The following is a 21,168-nucleotide window of genomic DNA, read 5'->3' as shown; positions in this document are numbered from 1 at the left end:
CAGCGGGAAGCGGGAATGTCAGCACTGTCACGTAGGAGAGCTTTCGACAGGCGAGTACTGTCTGACGACTAGCCAGAAAGCTGCTGGACTCAACCCACCACCTCATGCTTTAGATTTTAGAAGCCACAATTGTTTGTAATGAATATGACAACACTTTCTCACCTATGTTAATTAAGTTACATCTTCCTATTTCTCTCTTGATCCGAAAACCACATGCACTCTGTATCACTCACTGCAGTCATCCAAGCAGAGTGGGAGAAGAATGATAAACACATCCAGTACCCCAAGCTTTTTATTACTAAACTGAGAATGGCATTTCTCCCCTCCTTCCAGCAAAGCTTTAAGAGGAGTAATGACAACAGAACAACTTTGCTTCACACCTGTGAAAAGAAAGGAGATACACGGGCTGCTTGTTTGGGTAATAAATACTTGACGTCGAAGTCAAGCAGAGCCAATGAAGAATATGACAAATTGGATGGACTAAAACTGCACTGTAAAGGGGACGGTCAGTCTTCTAGTTTTGTCAGATCCAGTCAGTGAAGCAATGCTGGGGAGGGGAAGGTAATCCAGATGCACATAGCCTGAAATAGCCTGTTCTAAGGGCTGCTCATACTGTATGCGAGACCCTCCGCCTTTGGGAGCAGCTGAGAGGAAAATGGACAGAACAGTGTGCAACACGAATCTGACTGAATGGACAGGAAGGCAAAGTTTTTCGTATAACTCCTGTATTCTCCCAGGGCACCTGAAGGACCTTGGGAGATGCTGAATCTCCCTAAATAGAAAAATGGCTGGCAAAGGAGCACTGGCAGTGCCAGCGAGGAGCGGTCTCAACGCTGTTTGGGTCTCCCAGCACACTGGGGCTGGAGCGCTCCCGACAGCACACCGACACATTGGTTTCAGACCCAGACTGTGAAACTAAACAACCAGGAACATTAACCTGCAGGCAGTAACTTTGATTTTGTCTATAATTATCACGACAGTAAAACTAGGTGTGCAAAGCATCGAATGGTCATATTCAGGATACTTTATACTCCCCTTGTCCATAGGAAACTAAAATTTCTGCCAACTTCTTTCTGTTCCACAGGTGATCCAGCATGCAGTTCATCTGAAGGCATCAATTTTTTTTCACGGTGTTTCTTTTGTTCACAAATGGCCAAAAATATTTCTATTGGCTAACATAATACTTATTGATTTTACACTGCTTTGTACCATATTAAGCAACAAATGCTTTATGCCCTCATATGCTGACCACAGAAAGTATGTGTGTCATTCTCAGCAGCCTGTTAGAACAACAAACACATAACTGGAAGATCAATGCTAAAAGAAATGTTTTACTCGAATGCTGATTGTTCTATACTCAAGCAAAATGTCTTTAAAGAAAATATTTCCCTGCATGAAAAAGGGGCTTCTCATTTGTGCCACCCAGGGAGAGTGCAGCCTCCAAAAATGTCCCTTCTTACTGCAGCAAGCTGTGGGCTTGTCCTCCCACAGAGACCAAGGCTCTTCCTTCTCTCATAAGCTGGAGATGTGCTGGTAGCACAGCTGGACGAGAACACCGGCTGTTTACTAAGTCTTTCCTAATTGGGGAAGCTTCTCTTTCATACCTGCTTGTGTCCTTGGTTAGTCCAAAATGAACACCTCTCTGAATGCTCCCTCGCTCTTCGGGCTGAGCGTATCGGGGATCCACTACTGAGGATCCCACATCTTGCTTTGCTCTGGCCTTCTAACAGGTTACTCCTCAGTGAGGCACGGTTTCTGCAATGTGGAGATCACTCCCCTTTCATAATCACCAAATCCAAACACTTCTTCCTCCTAAAAATGTTTCATTAACATATTGTAGCAAGATTTTATAGTCACAGAGGAGACGAGACCCCCCCGATACCCAGTGATAAACCTCTTATGACTTCTTACCAAGGCAGGAAACGAGACTTTTATTTACTGTTTGAGACAAAGAGCTGAATCACACAGAGATCAAATCACATGCCTAAGGCTTCACAGAACATTTGTGCCCCAGCCAAGAAATGAATCCCCAAATCGCAGGGCTCTCCAACCACAGTGCCCTGTTACTCAAAACGGGGGCAGACCTTGGTCTCGCAGCCAGGATTTCCCTTGACCCACTACGTGTGGGAGCCCCACGCTTTTGCTGCCGGCACACATGCTGCTGCCACCCCCGTGGCTTCCTGTGGCTTCAGTGGCCATGGTACCTTTTATCTTTTTGGATGATACCCTTGCAGTATAATTGCACAGGCAGATGTGACGATTGGACTGTTTGAATCTCTGCGATATTTGCATAGTACAGTATTTCCATTGGCTGTGTAGAGTTTTCTTTTTTGGCACTGCCATCACATATATTACAATCATGTTAACAAGCCTGTCTTTCTAAAGAACTCCTGTTTTTCTCTTCATTACCCTGAGACACACTTGAGTCATTTCTCATCTGTCCTTACCAGGTCACTTTTGATATATTGTACAAGTGCAAAGGAGAGCTCTACTTCATGAGCAAATTCAAATGACTATTACATATATGCTGCTTTTGAGGGTGTAGGTGGGATGGAAGTGAAGCATGCATGATGTGCTGAGTAGTGTGTATTGCAGCTCCTCCGCACGCCCTGCTGCACCGACAGTGTAAGATGGCACAGCAAGGCAAGCTATGTGATTTAGCTCCCCTATTTCAGATTGAGCTGCTAACTCAGGAGGTCCCTAGCTCAATTCCCAAAGTGTCAGCCAAGATGTCAGTTGTTACAAAAAGATCTTTTAAACAACCCCTGAAGAGAAATCCTTACCTCTCCAGCTGACTAGTTTCTGCCCTGAAATGTGAGCACTAAAGGCCGCTGAAAGTCACTGTCCACCTACAAAAATTCCTATCATACTCTGAGATTTGTACCTGTTACTCAGAATTGAGAACACAGTATGATTCAGCACTGCCTCCAATTCAAATTTATTTTTTCTCTGCTAGAAAAAATAAGATCCTCTTTTAAAGGGTTTTTATCATTTTATGGAAAACTACTAAAAAACAAGTAAAATATTAAAATTCTTTTGCATCAACTGATGCAAAAGAAATTACCATCCTTATTGTGGCTTTAAGCATGACTGCAATGAAACTTGCTGTTGGTTTACTCCAGTAAAGAGAGAGAAATAGAGAAGCCAGCTTAAAATACATTTTCTTTAAGGCTATAAGAGAAGGGTAAATCCTTATAGACCATTTTGGACTTCTAAACTAGTTAGAAAAAGGCACTGGGCTGATATATTCTCTGCCTCCTTGGAATCACTCATCTTTCATCTCCATCACTGCACCGCAGACTGGAAGCATTGCTATTTTTTTGACAACATTCTCATTTTTCCAGCTTCCAAGAAATCTCTAGACAGGGATTGTCAGTTCTAATTATGCAGCTCGTGCTGCAGCGACAGGTGGTTACTGAAGACTCAGAAATGACACTTTGACATTTGCAAATGGATTATAAAGTTTGGCCCGTGTTCTTAACAAAAACCAGCCATAAAAGAGGGAAGACAGGAGAGTGGAGAAGGCAGTCACATGGAACCGGGAAGACCTGGTATTGTTGGCTTCTCCGACAAGCCTTCCCAAACGCATGTGTGCAAGGTGCACCTGGGCTGACTATGGGCATGCCAGTCCTCAAGCTGGGAGATCTGCAGAGATTTACAACATATCTAACCAGTTGAGCACTAAAAGCAGTAGAGTTATGTATGTGTGGTGCTGTGCCCACATAATTTAGCTCTATACCTTCCTCCGTAGAGTACAGCGTTGGGTAAACTCACTAGCTCGGGCATCCCGATGCCGTAGGCCACAGCATGCCACAGACATCACAGTCATGGCATGTCTCTAGCCCTCCAGCAAAAAATTGGTTTGGATGCTCAAGGATCCAGTCTTTAGTAGCACCATTTTCCACCCATTAAGTGGAGACAACAGCAGTTTCTACTTCAGAGGACACCCTGAATGTTTGGAGCATTAAGGATGCAATATTTCTGCCCGAGGATTTCATCTAAACCTCAGACTTTTCTTTGACTCTGGTAAGCTTTGATCCTACCTTAAAGGGCCAGCACTTCTACCCTCAGACAAGAAGTGTCCTGCTCTTCTAATTTCTTTCTAAAGAATAATGGGTCATACATAAATTTTAATTAGGGACACTGCTGAGAACTGATCTGACCTAAGCCAAGTATGAGACCAGACTTCCACAGCCTTAAAGGAGGTGAGAGCCACGCAGGAGAAGTGAATGAAAAGACCCTGCAGTGAGAAGAGAATGCCAAGATGAAAGCAGAGGAGTTTGAACTCTTCAGTGCTCTCAGACTTCAGTGTCCCACAAGCACAGATCTGCAGGCAACTACTTGAGTTAAGCCATGTCTCAGCTGGTACTTAATAGAACAATGACCAAATTCTGCTGAAATTACTTGTGTAACTTAGACAACATCCTGAGCAAGGGCATTACATTTCAGTCAGTCCAACAGAGGGAAAAGCAGATGAAATATGTTTAGCAATGGCAGGCTTTAGAAGTTAGAGTTACAAGGACAAAGAGATTTCCATCTTGGTAATAGGATGACTTCAAAGAGTCTTAAAGACTCAGTCCTCTTTCTGATACTGAGTTTGCACAGTCAAAGTCTAGTCTATTCTCTGGCAAGTATTCAGATATCCAACATTACCACTTAGAAGAAAAAGCTGTTGCAATATACGTACACTCATGCATGCATGCCAGGCTCTGAAAAGCTGGCCAATACCTTGCGGTGACTGGAGAAAAATAATGCAACAGCAAAGCACGAAATATTTCTCAGAGAGACCTATGCCTTTTTAAGCCAAAAATCACTTACAGAGAAGCATATACAAGCAGGATTGTGCTCCAACAGAAGAGCAGCAGCCATAATACACAAGTGCCAGATGAAAGCTGGCATCAGCCAACACGGATAGGCTGAAATGCCAGAGAATGCTTTCCAAACTACGCTTGCTGTAAAAGTGACTGCAAAGTTTGTATTGGAACGGGAGAGAGTATCCTTCCCCACCGGAGCCGTGGGCTAGGATACTGAGCAACGAGGGGATTTCTGTCCTCACTTGACCCACTAACACAACCTTCTCTTTCTCCAGTTGCCTATTTCTGGACAACTGAAGATAAATGAGTTTTCACACTGGACTGCAAAACGGCACGTGGCTGTGAGCTCGTCACCCCTCACATTGGTGAGCTGTGACACACGGAGGTCGGGCTGTGACTACGCTCGCGTGAGTTGCACCAGACTGGCGTGGCTGGGGGCTCACTGCCTGATACACTTGTTTTTAACAAACTCCTCTCTGCAGCTTGCTTGTTATCAACCAAGCTCCAGGCAGGGCTGTCTGTCCTTTCCCCCTCTGCTAGGTACATGCTCTCTTTGCACTCATTTAAGGAAGATGTCAAGCTCTTGAGGCCTATTGGTTTTCTTTTAACGGGGAAACGGGAGTGAATCAAGGGGTGCATGCATGTGTGTGGACACACACGCATGTGCACAGGTACACAAGGCCAAAGCTGGGAACAGGACAGGAGTGATCCTGGCTTTCCCAAGTATTCCATAGGCTGGGTAGCAGTGCCATTTCCATCAGGCTTAAAGGAAAATATCAGCATAACTCTAACATGCCTCCCACCATCTGCAAACACTGCTGCTACTAATGCTTACCTTTCATTTTACATCTCTAAAGAAGCCCCTTGCGGTGGTGCTGAGCTAAACCCAGGCTCCTCCAGCATCTCTCTGGGGACAGAAATAATCCAAAACCACTTGCTCCCCACCGTGAACAAAGGTCATTATTTTGACAAATTAGTTAAATCTCTCTCAGTCAGCAGTGATGACCCTGAATTATTCAGCATGCATCTGTCTTTTTCCCTTACAAAAACGGCCTGTAAGGCAATAAGTGTATTTCACTTGAACCACTTCTTAAAGATGTAAGGCAGTTTGGGTTCACTCCAATGCCCCTTGAAGTCAATGGGAGTCTTTCATTTAATTTTCATTTAATTAATTTCATTACATTTGCAGATGATGCCAAGCTGGGAGGGGCTGTAAGTACTTTGGAGAACAGGATTAGAATTCAAAATGATCTTGATAGTGTAGAAAACTGTCTGAAATAAATAGATGTAATGCAAGAAAGGTAAGAGCAAAGTATAAAGTTGCATAAAAACAATTAAGTACAGGATGGGGAAAGATTGACCTGGTGACAGCAGTGAAGAAAAGGATCTGAACTAGAGAGGATCAGAAACTCTCCAACTCTAGGGATCATTGAGGACTGAAAGATAGCAGAAATACCATCTACAGTAATTTTTAAGATCTGCTTAGACAAATGACTGTCAGGAATGTTTTCCATAGCTGGACATATTGTTCCTTTCAGCTCAGTTTGAAGCGTTCAGTGATTTTTAAGCCGTATATTCAGGTATGTAACGTACAACTTCTCCTGTCAGTAGTCCATGCATATTATCTACAAGAAATGTGGGGTTTCTGGGTAAAAAGGGAAACAAGTATTTCATCTTTGTTCCTCAGATTCAATATTGATCACAAAAGCAAAGTCATGTCCTGTTGTACTGGAAAATATATTTTGCACACTAACAGACAGAACAGTACAACCCATGTGAAAGCCACCACTTAAAGCTCTTCTGAACTTCTAGACAGGAGACAAAAGCAGACTGCAGCGTTCAGCACCCTTTCTGATGACCTGGGTGAACTAAAGTCTTTTTTAGCAACGTAATTTATGTTGCTAGAACGCAATTAAATAAGTTTGCAGTTCACAAAGTAAATGTTATTTCATACTTACTTCTTCCCTTATAAGATGTGATAAAATGCTAAATATATTGTTCTCACCTGTATTTATAGCAATAACGGTGATAATTTACATCACTTTGTGAAGTATTCTGATGCGCAAGACAAGCCATTGCCTCAAAACTGATTGCATTTCATTAAATCAAGAAAATTCAAGGAAAAAACATATTAAAAAGATGGGAGCAAAGGCATCCTGTTTTCCTCATATAGCTAAACAAAGGCCTGATCTAGGACCAGTTAAATTACTATGGATCAATACTGTTTCATTTCCGTGTCTCTTTCCTTGCACAGTCTAATAAAATAATAACAACAATGGTGATGATGATGAACATTTTGTATTTGAACTATTCCTATTATCTAAGTGTCTCAGCATTTTGCAAAAAAAATCTCCCAACAACACTTTGTAAAGCACATCATAGTGAAGTCTCAGTGTCTATGACATAGACGTGTCTGTGTGCATTTTTTCATATGAATACGTATTTATATAGTATAGATATTTTTATCTTCATTGTGCAAATAAAGGAATGAAATGTTTATGAAGCTTTCCCATGGTCACAAAGTGCTGGGGAATGCTATCTGCAGATGCTCTCGGGGGCTAGAAATGAAGTCTCATTACTCTAAGGGTTGAGAATAATCAATCAAACCATGAAAATAGCTACACGTAGCATAAATAGGAAAGCCAGGCCAGAAACTATTTCCTCTCACAGACATACTCTAGAAAAAATTATGAAACAAAAAATACACTCGTGGAATGGATAGAAGTCGAGGTGAGGACTGAAGAGACGCGGTTTCTATTTCATCTCTGCCATTTGACCTCATAAAAGGTTTGTTTTCTCCTCATTTTGTTCATTCATTGATGTTTTATTCATAGCTGTTTAGATTGTCACAGGACAGTATCTGATAGGGAACTGCAGTTCCTGGTCATTGAGACTCAGTCCTGATGGGAGATATAGGTGCTATCGTAATATAAATGCACTGAAAGAGACGGTAATAAACACGGTCAGAGCAAATGTCTGTCTCATGTCTGCAGCTCTTACAATACAGAAGGTAACAGACCAGATATATAGGATTTAGGCTATGACGTGCGTGGGGCTAACAGTCAGCAAAGCAAAGACACTTCTTCAGACATGCTCAGGGTCAGTATAAGATTAGAAAAACATCAGCTTTTCTCACCATAACCAAAAAGAAAGCCAAACTGCGCTCTAGCTCTCAACCTATCAGCCCTATTGCAGCTAATGGGGTTACATGGCAGTGCTGCCTAGGTGCCATTTGGCCTTCAAGTGAAAAGCAGCTGATCTTGCTGCTAACCTGAGCCTACCGTTCCTCTGTGCTTCCTTCCACTTTCAAAGAAATGACAAGAGGAACACATTCAAGAAAACATTTCAGGACCCTGTTTCAGTGAGGATGGGGAACCGAAGGTGGAGGATGATTTGAAAGCATTTTGTAAGATTTTAGCTGCTTGTTCCCCATTGACTCTGACGGGAGTCATGCTGCTTTGATCTTCCAAACGCTTTCACGCTCTTTCCATCCTGACAAGCGCTCATACCATGTATCTGTTTCCTCTTAAGTCGAGGTGAGTCCTGAACTTTGATATCTGAACTGTCTTCAAACAACCAAGAAGAAAGAATAGCCAGATTATGAAAGAGACTCCATCTGAAAGCATACTACCCTGTTGTATTGACAGGTCTTGCAAGTTCTCAGTGTTTAGGAATGGATGATGTTGGTAACAAAGCTGCATAACTGATCAAGCAGCCCCGGGGAAGCTGTATTTCGGGTGAAGACACCAGGGTACGGTAGCTATAGGAATGAGCAGGTGTGGGTCTGTGCACTCAGCAGCTGGATCCCTTCCAGCAAACCCTGTTTAAAGCCTACAACGGACTCTGGACACTTCGTGGAAGAACTGTACCAGTCAGCAGCTTGTCTCTCCCAGCACAGACTGGAAGAAGCCAAGCAGTTCCATGCATGCATTCTGGATGCAGGCAACAAAGACATGAAGAGGAAAAAGGATGAAGCCATGAGGAAGTCTTTTAATCTGGATTTGGCCTTGTAATTGAACAATGGTCTAATTAGTTAGCAAAATCTTCCAGATTTGCATAGCAGTGCGGGGATTCTCAAGGGCACTAGAAGGACTTGGCCACTAAGGTCCCAAATGATCAGATGCAGACGTGAAATTCTGCTAGTTCGTGCTGAAAATCCCCCTGTGGAAATCAGGATTACACCACAGACAAAGGATGGGTGACTACTCTTGTGTCTATCTAATTCATTACAGGTTTTAAACACGGAGGCATAAGAAAGGGACATTTGAACACCAGGATTTGCACGAAGTTCTGCAGTACCCTGGAGAGACCTGCGTCTCTTTCAAAGGCAGCTATACCCATCTCCAAAGAAACATTTATGAAAACATGTAACAGAATTGTCCAGCAGCAGCTTCACTTGCTCTTGCAGTGCTTAGAGATGTGTTATATCTTCACTCCTGCCTGAAAGAGCAGCTGCTGTTACTCACATATGAGCTGGCAGAAATGAACCTTCTAAAATAAAAGATCTCCTTTTGAAAATCGCACACATGGTATAGAGGAGAAGAAAGGAGAATTAGCAGAGTTTTACATTCAGTTATTGTTATTTGAACGAGGCAGGTGATGGAGCCTTGGTCCTGCAGCGTCTCTCATTCTGCTACAAATCACACAAATACACAGCCATAAGCCTAAGACCAATCAATTTTTACAACAAACCTGAGGCATCAACTCCTCTTTTTTGACTCACTCAAGTCTAAGTAAGCTTAGAATCAGACCACACACATCAGCCCAGGGATGTGGACCGTTTTCCCAAAAGCGGTGCTTCCAGAAGTACAACCACAGCACCAGCTAATCTTCAGCACTTACCTTTGCAAGTACAGCTCAGGGGGGAGGAATAAAGCTGGCACAGAAAGTGCATTTCATGAGGCCGCTGCTTTTTAGTTTGGCAACGAGTGCCCACATTTGTGAACTATGTTAGAAGTCTTGAGTCCCTCACATACACCTACAGGAAAGAGCAGAGCCATTCTGCTTACTTCTTAGCAGGATGCTAAGATGACTTTTTTTCCTTAAGCTTAAGAAATTCCCAGGAAGATGAGTGGAGCGGTTTTTATAGCGAGACTCTTCAGGAATTGCTAGTTCAAGAGTTAGGCGGATACGTGAGTGTTTCACTTCTTTACAGGGCGTGCGAGTGATACAACAGTGCAGCCTGTCAGATCTTCTCTGGCATTTCACAGATACGCTTGCTCTTTTTTAAAGACCTCATGGCCAAAACCCAGAAACACTTACGTATTTAGTTTTGATGCTGTGCCAGACATACTCAGTCTTTAGTGCTTCACTTATGCTAATCCGCAAGTCCCCTGCAGAAGCATACCCTGTCCTACCTTGCAGGCACCTGGAGCGGCTGGGCAGCTGCACCCTCTCCTGGTTTCCAAACAACGTGAACAAACTGGACAGCTCAACTATATGCAAAGTTCCCTGGAAAAATGTACATATTACTGCCAAGCTCTCGGCACAGCGAGCTGGCAACAGCTCACTCTGGTTTTATCCTTCACACTCACCAGTGGGCTGAGTAGACAACTGACGACAAGGGCTAAATATTGCTGCAATTGTACAGAGCTCAACCCAGTACCGCAATTCCAGCTGCTCATAAACTTCCCTTTTTTATTTAAAACAGAGCAGAGACTGGGCTCATTTGGTATCCCTGTACTCGCTAATCATGCACTTGTCATTGCAGCTTCAAAGCGGCAGATTGCAAGGTTTGCTGGTGTCCCGTCACTCTCCTCTCTTTTCCTGCTGGAAGCCCGCCTGTGCCATCATTCAGCTGAGCTTCAAGACCTACGAGGAAAAAAGTTGCCTGTATCTGATGACGGCCACTCGTCCATTCCCAGGCAGAGTAAGACCGAGAAAGAGGAAGCACTTCTTTCTGTGGTATGGCATTCAGTGGGCTCCACAAAACCTTCTGAACTTCTCCAAGTATTATTTGCTGTGAGATTTTTAGGTGAGTTACTGAACTCCTTATTTACCCCTCAGGTGAGTAAAGGTTGTCTGCCTCAGGAAGATTCTATGAGGGACTCGCTAAGATTATTCAGAATTTCTTTCAGAAGCAGAGGTGATTCTCACCATGCAAAATCACATTATAGACAGAGAAAAGCTGATTACAGGATATGTATAGTTCCTCCCTGGGCTCTTCTCTGCTGTGTCTCACCCAATCTCTGTGTACGTACGTGCAGATTTCAGTGGGCTGAGATACAGCAGTTAAGAAGGAGCTCCCTCATACTTTTTATTTGTTTGAGAAGCAGGACTCCATATAATGGAGGGAGAAGGAAAATGAAAGATGTGATATTTACAACAAAACTATGATTGCTGCAAAATCTCAGCATGTATTCACGCCTATAGGACTGCCGGGGATGAAGCTGCACTTCAAACTTGTTGGCTTCCATGTTTTTTTGCATAAAGCAGTACTAAAAAAGAGTTGTTCTATCACCCTCAGACATTGAGAAGAGCTCTTAGCACAGTTTCATCTGGATCTTTGAGCCTTCTTCCCTCAGACATGTGCAGACAAGGGAGATTTTAGTTTCTTTGCACTTATAGATGGATATGTGTGAATCCTGAAAGGCTTTCACAAGCTAAAATAAATCTTTCCACATTAGCAGACACTTAGATGGAGACATCACTCACATGGCATCTGTGTCTGTCCTACCTGCTTTTTATGTACAAAACACCATCCACAGAAGTAGCCTGGCCAACTCATTTCACCAAGAATGCTTTCTTCCAAATCCTCAGAGCTGGCTAGCATGTAAATGTTGCTTTTTAGGCTCCTTGGATTACAACAATTTCTCATTCCCATATCTACTTGAAAATCTTCTGACAAAATTTATGACCAAAGACAATTTTCCAATGGATCAATGTAAGCTTCTTCCTCTTTTGCACAACTTCTTAATAGACTGCGTGTACTGCAAAAGCATGTTCCCTTGTAATACGTTATTCCTCATACAATTTTAGAGTTCATCTACTTTAAGTAAATCTGGCTGTTTCAGCTAAAAGTTGTGTAGCCTTAGGGATTCTTTATCAGATGAGCAGATGATCTTTTTAACACCTCGAGTTTCTGACTTTCATATCTTTCATTAAATCAATCTCCCTTTCATGATTTATATTTATGCCAATGCCCAATTCTATTACAACTCTCTCTTCTGCTTTCTCAATTTCCTCTATTATTCTTTTTTGGGTCTATAATATCGTTTCAGTGGCTAACTCATAGGCTGTCACTTCACATTTATGAACTGAAACATGAACGTGCATTATTGCTTTATTTTTATGAAAATCCATGATAACTAATGCATTGATTCAATTTCTACCAAGAAATTTTATGTTTGGTTTCATGGTAGCTGGCCTCTAACCTCCATCCCTCCAAATAAACTTTTACATCTTTATTTACATACTGGGATCATTACAATTCTTTTATCTCCCTGTCCCAATGACTTGAGAAGCTATAATGGATTTAGGTGGGAGTTTAATTAGAAACTGCTCTTTTCTGTACTTCAGGCTACGTTTCACATGAAAGGGAAAAGCAGGACTCTAGCAAATGAAAGACTTGATGTAACCCCCCAAAAGCCCCAGGCTAGCTAGGTAAGTGTTTAGTGGAACAGACAATTAGACAAAAGGAGATCATGGTGGTGCCCCATTCCCTAGGAAGGTGGCATTCATTTTATACCGGTTTATAGCTTTGTAACAAAACCACTCTCAGTAGTTTGCCTCTGTTTTACAGTGACACCAGTGCAGGCAGAATCGGATTCTTTTCAGCAGGTTTTTTCCTTGTTTTCCTTCTTTGATGAGCAGGGAGCATCTCCGAGTATCCTCAGAGATATGCTAAGGTCAGTCTTGGTCCCCAGCTCTGGCCCAGCTGCACTCCCGTCATGCTATGAAGAGGAAAGAAAACATATGAGGCTTTTCCACTTACAGATAACTGGACTGGTCACTGCAGTATCAGCTTCTGACAAAAGAGCCAAGTTGGGGGTGTTCCCAGGAAAAGAAAACATATCAAACTCCAGAAAAGCCTGCCTGAGGGATGCTCTCATTATGATTTACCTCGTTAAAACTCATTAAAACTTAGGGCAGCCCCGAAGCACCCATGAAATCTGCTAGCAGCAAACTGGTCTGCGCAGGGACTAGGTTCCAGAAGACATAAATGTGCCTCTCTTAATTCCAACCCGTGTGCTGCAGATACCAGGTGGGTCTGAACAGAGGGCTTTGCATCTAAAGCTTTTTCAAAAGGAAAATGTAATGATAGCTGAGTAATAAGTCTGAGGATTCAGCAGAATCTTCTGTACTTACTGCAGCTGGCTGGCGGATAACAGTTTTTCTGCTTTTGGATTGGTGGACATCACTTGCTTACTGCAAGACCTTGCCAGGAGTAGTTCAGATTTCATCCTGATCATGCACTTAAACTGATCTCTTGAATTATATTTTCCAACAAAACCTGAAGTTGAGTGCTCAACTCCCATTAGACTATACAAGTTCAGTGACCTTCAGTCACATTGAAAACCTCAGCCTTACAATCAAGATGTTTTTCTAATCCTTCATTGGATCCTTTCATTAAACAAAAAAGAGTAAAAGACAGACCAGACAAAGCTAATTTTTACAAAATCTGGGGATATCCATTGTAAAATAAGGGGCAGCTTATGGCCCTAAAGGATTGGCATCTTCCTGACATATTATACCAAACTCTGGCAAAAGTATATGATTAAACATAATCGTTTAAACTAGAAGTTTGTAAACAGCTGATCATTTCACCCTTGACAGATTGTAAAGCAGATAACTCATCTTTTGCTGATGACTGAGTGGGAAAGAGACCAAGACCCTTCCACTGTGGATCCCCCCTCCACCAGCACGATAACAGATTATTTCTTTATTTGTTTCCTCTGCTGTTGAGTGAAGGAAGTCTCCCAGCTAATGCGCTTCTGGGATCATCTTCATTCACATCCCCTAGTAATTTCTGATTTATCTTTGCTACAGCTTTTCTATGTTGGGCACACTTTATGACATTTAACTTCTTATTTTATGTGCTCAGCTTTCTCAGAGCCTCAACAGCAACGAACCAACCAACCAGCCCATGAAGAAAACTCTTATCAGTAATCAGCCCTGCTGGAGACCAGACGATAACTGTCAGATGTGGATACTAAAAAGTACAGGATGAGGTTACTCATACCTACGTACAGCTTTCCTAGCAGCCTGAGCTCCAAAGAAATAAATATCAATGAATGCAGCCCAGATGACTCTACTCAGAGGAGAGAGAGTGGGAGATGAGATTAGACACACATATTCTTTAACCTGGGAACAAAGGGCAGAATTTGGAAAACTGCTTGTCAAGGTGTCTTTGAAAATTAGTATAGTACATACAACTGTATTGCCAGAGGGGCTGTTTCTTATCCTGTCTGCAGGCCTGTGTGAAATCCTTGTGATGAAATTCTCAGCCCTAGGGAAACAGTTGCTTTCAAGATTTGTTACAAGCTTGAAACTCAGCTCAGCATCATCAAAATGTGTGAAGAACTTTCAAGGAAACATGGGCTGACTTATGGCTATGGCACTGAAACAGCTAAAATTGGCTCTGGCTGATCTTTGCTTTCAGCATTAAGCTGATGCCAAACTAAACCATCCAGTGATGGTGAGAGCTGTGCTTAGAGACATAAAAATTTCCCAGTAAGGAATAGACTTTCTTTTCTCTTCATCAAATAAAGTGCAGACCAATCCCATTAACTACACTGGGTTAGCTCTGGATTTTCAGTGGCAGGAATGAGATCCAATCATTAGCAGAAATTGTGTGTGTGCATGTGAGACTGGCTCTGATTTTTTCTTTTAGTGACAGTCAAGTGCAATTAATCTAATGCTTACAGACAATGCATAAAATGTAGTTTAGTACACATCCATTGTGCCTTTAGATGCCTAGTCACCAGGGCAAATGATACTTCCCTTCATTACTGAAGTTTCACTTCTCCCTCTCTGGCTTTTAGTAGAATGAAATGGAGCATGTAATGGAACGTCATGTTCATAGGTTTCATTTTGGTATCAGCTCCAGGTCTGCACAAAATCTCAAACACTACAACAGCAACTTTCACATGCTCACAAATGCTGAAAGAAATTGCTGAAGGCACTCAAATCCTGAAGTCTAAAGAAGATGCCCTAAATTTACTCAAACAAAAACCCCTTACAGTTGCAAAATAATTACCTGCTTGCAAATAATCAGGTTATTTTTAGTAGTTATTATATGGAAGAGATTATATAATTTGGGAGAAAATATCAGCTTTCTGTAATACCCACCTGCTCTAAATACACCGTTATACTTTTAACTAAAATTGAAGAGCCATTAAGGCCAGTTTTTGTAGGTGCTTAGGTTTCTAATTCCCAATTAAATTAATTGGATTTGAATGCCTAAATAGCTTCAGAAATCAGGCTTATCATCCAATAACCAGTTAAACAAGGCAATGCTGCAAAATAAGGCTGAAACAGGAAAGTTGTTCAGCATTTCTGTGGGTAGCTGATGTGGGAAAAATAATAGCACTAGTGTCTCCTACAAACAAATACAACACTCATGCCACAGTCTTAGAAAAGGCGATAGACCAGATCCTGTCACATGTATAAAGCATGAGAACTATTACAGATAATTATTTTTGATAATAAACTGGACTCAGATAACTCCTTGTATTCTGACATCTCAAAGCACTTTTCAGATGTCTTTTACTTGTTTACCTTTTTATGCTCTTGGAAATCCTTCAGAAGTATTACATCAATTTTATAAGTAACTGCAAAGAGAAAAAGTAAACGGGTACCCAAAAGTCATCACAGAAAACCAGGAAAAAGCTGAGAGCACGAGCCAGTACTACACTGCACTTGACAGAATGAAACAATGCAAAAACATTTGCCTCAAAACATACTCATTCTGAGCTATTTAAGGATAGCAATTTTTAAAATGTGATTATGCCACACTAAAAACGCCTCTGGAAAAGAATGAATTGGTCTTTCATAGGATACATTTGCTCTGCTCAAGCTTACCTAGCTCCCTAAGTGGAAGTTGAGCACTTCTGCAAATCTTAAATAAGGAACTGTAGGATCTACGCATGCACCCAATGGTGCTCATGAGACATTAGGATACCCCTAGATATTTTATTGTCTCAAAGCTTTCAGAAAAGGTTAGCAATGGGACTGATATAAGAAGGCTAAAAACTGGCAACCCAAAGGGTAAGAGCAGAAACATAGAGAAAAATATTTAAGACACAGGAAGCAGAGAAGAATAGCAAAAGCAGCAGGAACAGATGCTATGGAAGAGCTGGATAGCTGCTACAGAAGAACTGTAGGATGAGTGAGAGATGAAGCTGAGTTAAGATGATGGGTGGGCTGGATACCACTAGCTGAATGTTAGTGACAACAGCAGCTAACAGTCAAAAGACACTGGAGAAAGAAGTCTGTGGACACATCACCTCCCGCACATTGTGTTTACATTCATTTTCCTGCACGTATACGGCAGGGAAGAGAGACATGAAAACCTGCTCCATGGATATAGATGTTTCACCATTACAGCGGCAGCAGGACATTGATCTGCAAGATTCCCTCCTGAATTTAGAAGTGCTCTGGACTCCACTCAGAAATTCAAGTATTGGTCTCCATGGTACCAAAGGGTACACTTTTCACCCTCTAGATTTGTGTCTGCATTTCTTCTCTCCTTAATTAATAATCCTCGGTCTGCTAAATAGTGAGCATGATTATCTGCCTAAAACAGAACTGAAAAATAATTTGAAAAGTACCCTGTTTCAGTGGATCAGCCACAAAGGTCTGAAACTTACCTTGCCTAAGTCAATTCATCTAGCCTGTGGCCTGATGTACAAAGTCCTTGCCTGTTAAGCTTCAGGCAAAGAGGGTTACATGCTTGCCTCAACAAGGTCCTGGAAAGTATTGCAAAGTGGTCCAGACGGTGGATAAAGGGGAAGAAATCTTCAGTCAGCAGACCTGCACAGACTCTGTTACATATGGAATCTGGAAATATTTCTAAATCCTTACTCAGCCACTAATATTTTATCATGACAGTCATTTTGATGTGATTAAGTAAAATTTAACAGGAGTGCTTCCTAAAGAGTCTGTGCTCTGTCCTAGTTAGGGTTATGTATATTATTAACAATCATAATGATGATGCTTAGATAGTACATTTTATGTAAAGATCTCAAAGCATTTTTCAAGGATTCAGTACTAAAGCTCTTTGTCTGTCAAGGCAATTCAGAACCATTATACATCTTTTGTATGCGTCTATGCTGAGACAGATCAAATAAATGACATGCCAAAGATCACAATAGCACAGCGATGTCACAGCTGAAAGGATATGCCAGAGCCCACACTACAAACAGCACATTTCAATGCAGCATCTGAAAACCCATCCAAGGAGCTATCCAGTTGTTACCCAATCTTATTAAGGCAGGGGCAAATGAAATGAAAATCAAAAGTCATACACTGTATGCAGACTGAGCCCTTATCAGAATCTGTAATGCCTAAAATCTCCACCAGGTTTAACCACTAGAGCATACTTCCTTTCTTCATTACCGAAGAAGAAGAGAGAACGGGACATGATTACAAATCCTGGGCTCATTATGTCCTTTTGACCTCTTAGCCTTCCTAACACCTGTAGGCTCTTTTTTCCTTCATTCATGTATGTCCCTAAATAAGCCCCTTGTTCTTCCAATTGCCTCTGAGAACTCCAGGAGTGCTCCCAATCTCCCATCACTAATATTCAGCATATTTCAGATCTAACCAGCAGTTTCTCTACTAACTCCAGATCACCAGCCTAATGGTCAGCTAATATTAATCAATATAGTACTGGTACGCTCACGGGATCTAAGCGTATTTAAATCAGCTCAAAATATCTTGTCACATATTTTTATTTTAATAAGACCAATCCCTTCCATAGCTAATACAATATCTGGACAGCCCTGCAAATGATAAGCAAAAGCAAAGTCATTTAGTGGCTATGCTGTATCTGATATGTCCAGAAAAATCCTAAATTGGGCTGAGAAGACAATAATTTATATGGCATATTGTAACTTTTTACTGCGTGGTAATAAAACAACACAGAGTTTTGTGTCATGATCTGGAGGGTGGCTTGGAGCAGGCACAAAGAGCTATAAATACCACATCTTCTAAAAGAAAGTGGCAGACGGTCACGGGAACTGAGGAACACAAAGAGTTTTAAAGCTAAAGGGAACTTTTCAAGAGAAAGAATCACAACTTATAATGATTAATGCAAGTTCCTGCTTTGCAGACAGGTGCTTTTGGATGATCTGAGCCCAATTTAGCTTTCGTTTATATCAGTGTAACATCATGTGCTTCGCTAATGCACTGTTGGCTTAGCCCAGTGGAAGAAAGAAGAGAAATAATTTCCCTTTGTATTGGGCTTGTCTGTTCCTTACTTCCTCAGCACATTTTTTCTAGAGATCAAGCAATCTCTTTTCATTGAGATGATGGAGCACTTCTCGATACTGGGATTCAGTATACAATGAGTTTGGCTTTGAAAGCAGCTAAAACCAGTAACACCCCTAATCCTGTTTGAAACGCAAGGTGATTTTGACATTCCTACATGGGTGTCTTCTGCTGTACGAAGCTGATACTCAGAAATAGGCGAGGCACTTGGAAGATCTTCGCCATAGTTTCCGAGCATCTTCACTGGGGGGATTCACAGGCACACACCAGGATAACCGTTTCACATGGATGGTATCAGACTAATGATGTGACAACATGGGAATGCCTGTGCAAAGCCATAATTTCACATGTCATTTAAGTAAATATGCAATAGAAAGAAGCACTCCCGGCCACCTCTCACCCTCAGCTACTGATTCCCACCCCGATGTCACTTCTTTCCCAGTGCTGGCACCAGCATTGTGACCATCTGAAATGAACTCGGTCAGGGAGCTGGACAGGCAGACAGCTTATTCACCAGAAAAAAACCCTGATTCATTTTCACTCAGCTGCACTCATGGCCAGCAGAAAGACAGGGACAGCAGCTCCATGTTAGTTTAAACAGTCACAGAATTGCACCTTAGCAATTGTTTAACACTTTAGGGACATTCATCAACCCCTTTTGAGTTCAGCAAATGATTAAATCTGCTCACTCAGATCCCCTTTGACATCACTGTTTGGATATTTAGATTTTGCCTCATTCTTCTTATGGATATAGACATATTCCCCCTAATAAAGGAACAGAAATACCCACAGAAAAAAAGAGATTATCATCCCTGGCTCTACAAGAACACATTTTCTTTCCCATTAAGCACAAAAAGATAGATTTCTGAGTATCTTCTGTAGAATTTTGAGGAAGTCTCAATTCAGGAATTATTTGGATTTTTCCATTACAGAGAAGTTTTGTATCTTACAAGCTTATAGCCTTTCATAAACATAAAGAAACTGTAGTCAACAGCAACCGTAGCAGTCACACTGGGATTTTCAGTATGGATGATTACAGAAGGCAAACAACTCCACAAAAACCTTGTTACTTCTCAAGATTCACATCAGAATGATGAATTGGCAGAATATGAAAGAGACAAATCCAGTAACTTCAACAGCTTTAGGTGAGTTTCAGATGATTCCTGGGAGATGTGGGACTGTTATAGCAGTTCTACTTTCAGAACACATCTTTGCCATGTCTGCTCTTCATACCAGAGAAACATTAAAATTGTTCCTGCTCCCTTTATAACCAACATCAAGAGCACATGGACTGAACGCAACAGTTATTATTACAAGCTTTGTTCTTGAAAGTGCATTTTTCTGGCTTTGTCCTGTCTCCTGATTACTAGAGCAGATCAGAAAAAGTGTTTTCTTTCTCACAGTTGCTTCATCCTAAGGTGAAAAGTTCAGAAAGATTCTGACGTCAGGAATACTGAAACTGAGTTGAAATGACAGGACATGATTTCATCGTTTTCTATCAAAATGAAATGTTTAGACATCACAGAAAATAAAAACATCCATTTGTGACTTAAATCAAATGTTTGTTTCAAGACAGATCAAAATTACTCGGGATGGAATAAGGCAGTTCAGCTGGTGAGAGAAAGCACACTGTATTGTGGAAAACCATGGCATCAACTTGATCTTCACCGAACCCTCAAGGCAGAGATTTATTTTCCCATTATAAAACTCAGCCCTACACAACCATATTCTGTGCAAGTGTTCAATCTAGACAAAATCCCATTTGCTGATGGGAAAGTATTTTCTTTGCTATCATTCAACAAACTATGCTGATTACATCTGCTTTTTCCTTCTATTTGGGTCCTCCGACCTCTGAGCGACCAAAACCCAAGCGACAACCTCACCTGACTGTGATATTACACATTCTGGTTAGCTAGTTTAATAGATCACTGCTTCAGAAACAGGGACTTGCTCTCCCTCATTCTTCCCCCTCTCCTGCTTTGCTTTGCCCCCACCGCAGGATACTTTCTCCTCCTTCTGCCCTTCTCCCTCCACTAATTCACTGGAGCAAGCACCAGGAAAGGGTAAATACTTGGCTTCCCCCTTTTGACTAGGTGAGCTGTTAGACTCAATCAAGCCATAACATGCACCTCAAATCACTCTTAGCTTGACCTAAACTTGAGAGATCGCAGGGAAACTGGGATTCTTCATACTCTCTTGTTTTTAAATTTTTGTGTATCTTTGCAGTACCTCCACTTGGGGGGCCGATGCCTTTAACCTGCAGCCATGAGGGTTTCCTTTTCCAGTTGAAAGCTGGAACTGAGAACTTGTGTAATCACATGCATCCAAGAAAGTGTTGTAAAAAGAATATCAGATGGACTGCTACTAGCAATATGGTTGTGAAATCTGCAGTACTGGAACTGCCAATGCTAAACTAAGGAGCAGATAAATTCCTGGACTCGACTATCTTCTCCCTTTGATTTTTCACCCTGTCATTCCACTGACTTCAGAAGTATTCAACTTTTCCCTGAAGTACACCAGTGTAAGGAAGAAAAGAAACAGCTGTTAAAAGTTTAATGTTTTAAAATACTGTCTGCTTCAGGCTGTTTTAAATGCTCTGACATTTCAGGTTTTTTTAAAGTCTGTCACTTGATTAAAAAGAAGTTATTTTGCCACTGATAAAACCACACTAAGTGTTATTGAAAGATTTATTAGTCTGCAGTAACTTTTTACAAACTGCCAAGCGCGTTGTTATCCCCTCTAATACAGTCCAAAGTGAACAGAACAAACCAGCTCCCAACACTTCACTCGATCAGCAATAACTTCCTATCATATAGCTGTACCGGAGCACTCTGGTTTGAGACTCTACAGCTTGATAAACGGCAAGCGGGGATAAAACATTACTGATTTGCTCCTCACGCAAAGCTAGAAAGATGAGACTCTG

The 21,168-nt window shown here is 41.6% G+C and overlaps 1 protein-coding gene across 1 annotated transcript in view; it reads right to left on the bottom strand.

Moving 5' to 3' along the window:
* Positions 1–21,168, bottom strand: part of TMEM132D (transmembrane protein 132D) — a 270,775-nt gene that overhangs the window by 16,752 nt on the left and 232,855 nt on the right. The window lies entirely within an intron of this gene.

This window comes from Haliaeetus leucocephalus, unplaced genomic scaffold, assembly GCF_000737465.1.
Source record: "Haliaeetus leucocephalus isolate CR32 unplaced genomic scaffold, Haliaeetus_leucocephalus-4.0 Scaffold802, whole genome shotgun sequence".
In the NCBI taxonomy this organism is placed as follows: Eukaryota; Metazoa; Chordata; class Aves; order Accipitriformes; family Accipitridae; genus Haliaeetus; species Haliaeetus leucocephalus.
Note: the sequence above shows the minus strand (reverse complement) of the source record. Positions and strands in the feature narration are given on the sequence as shown.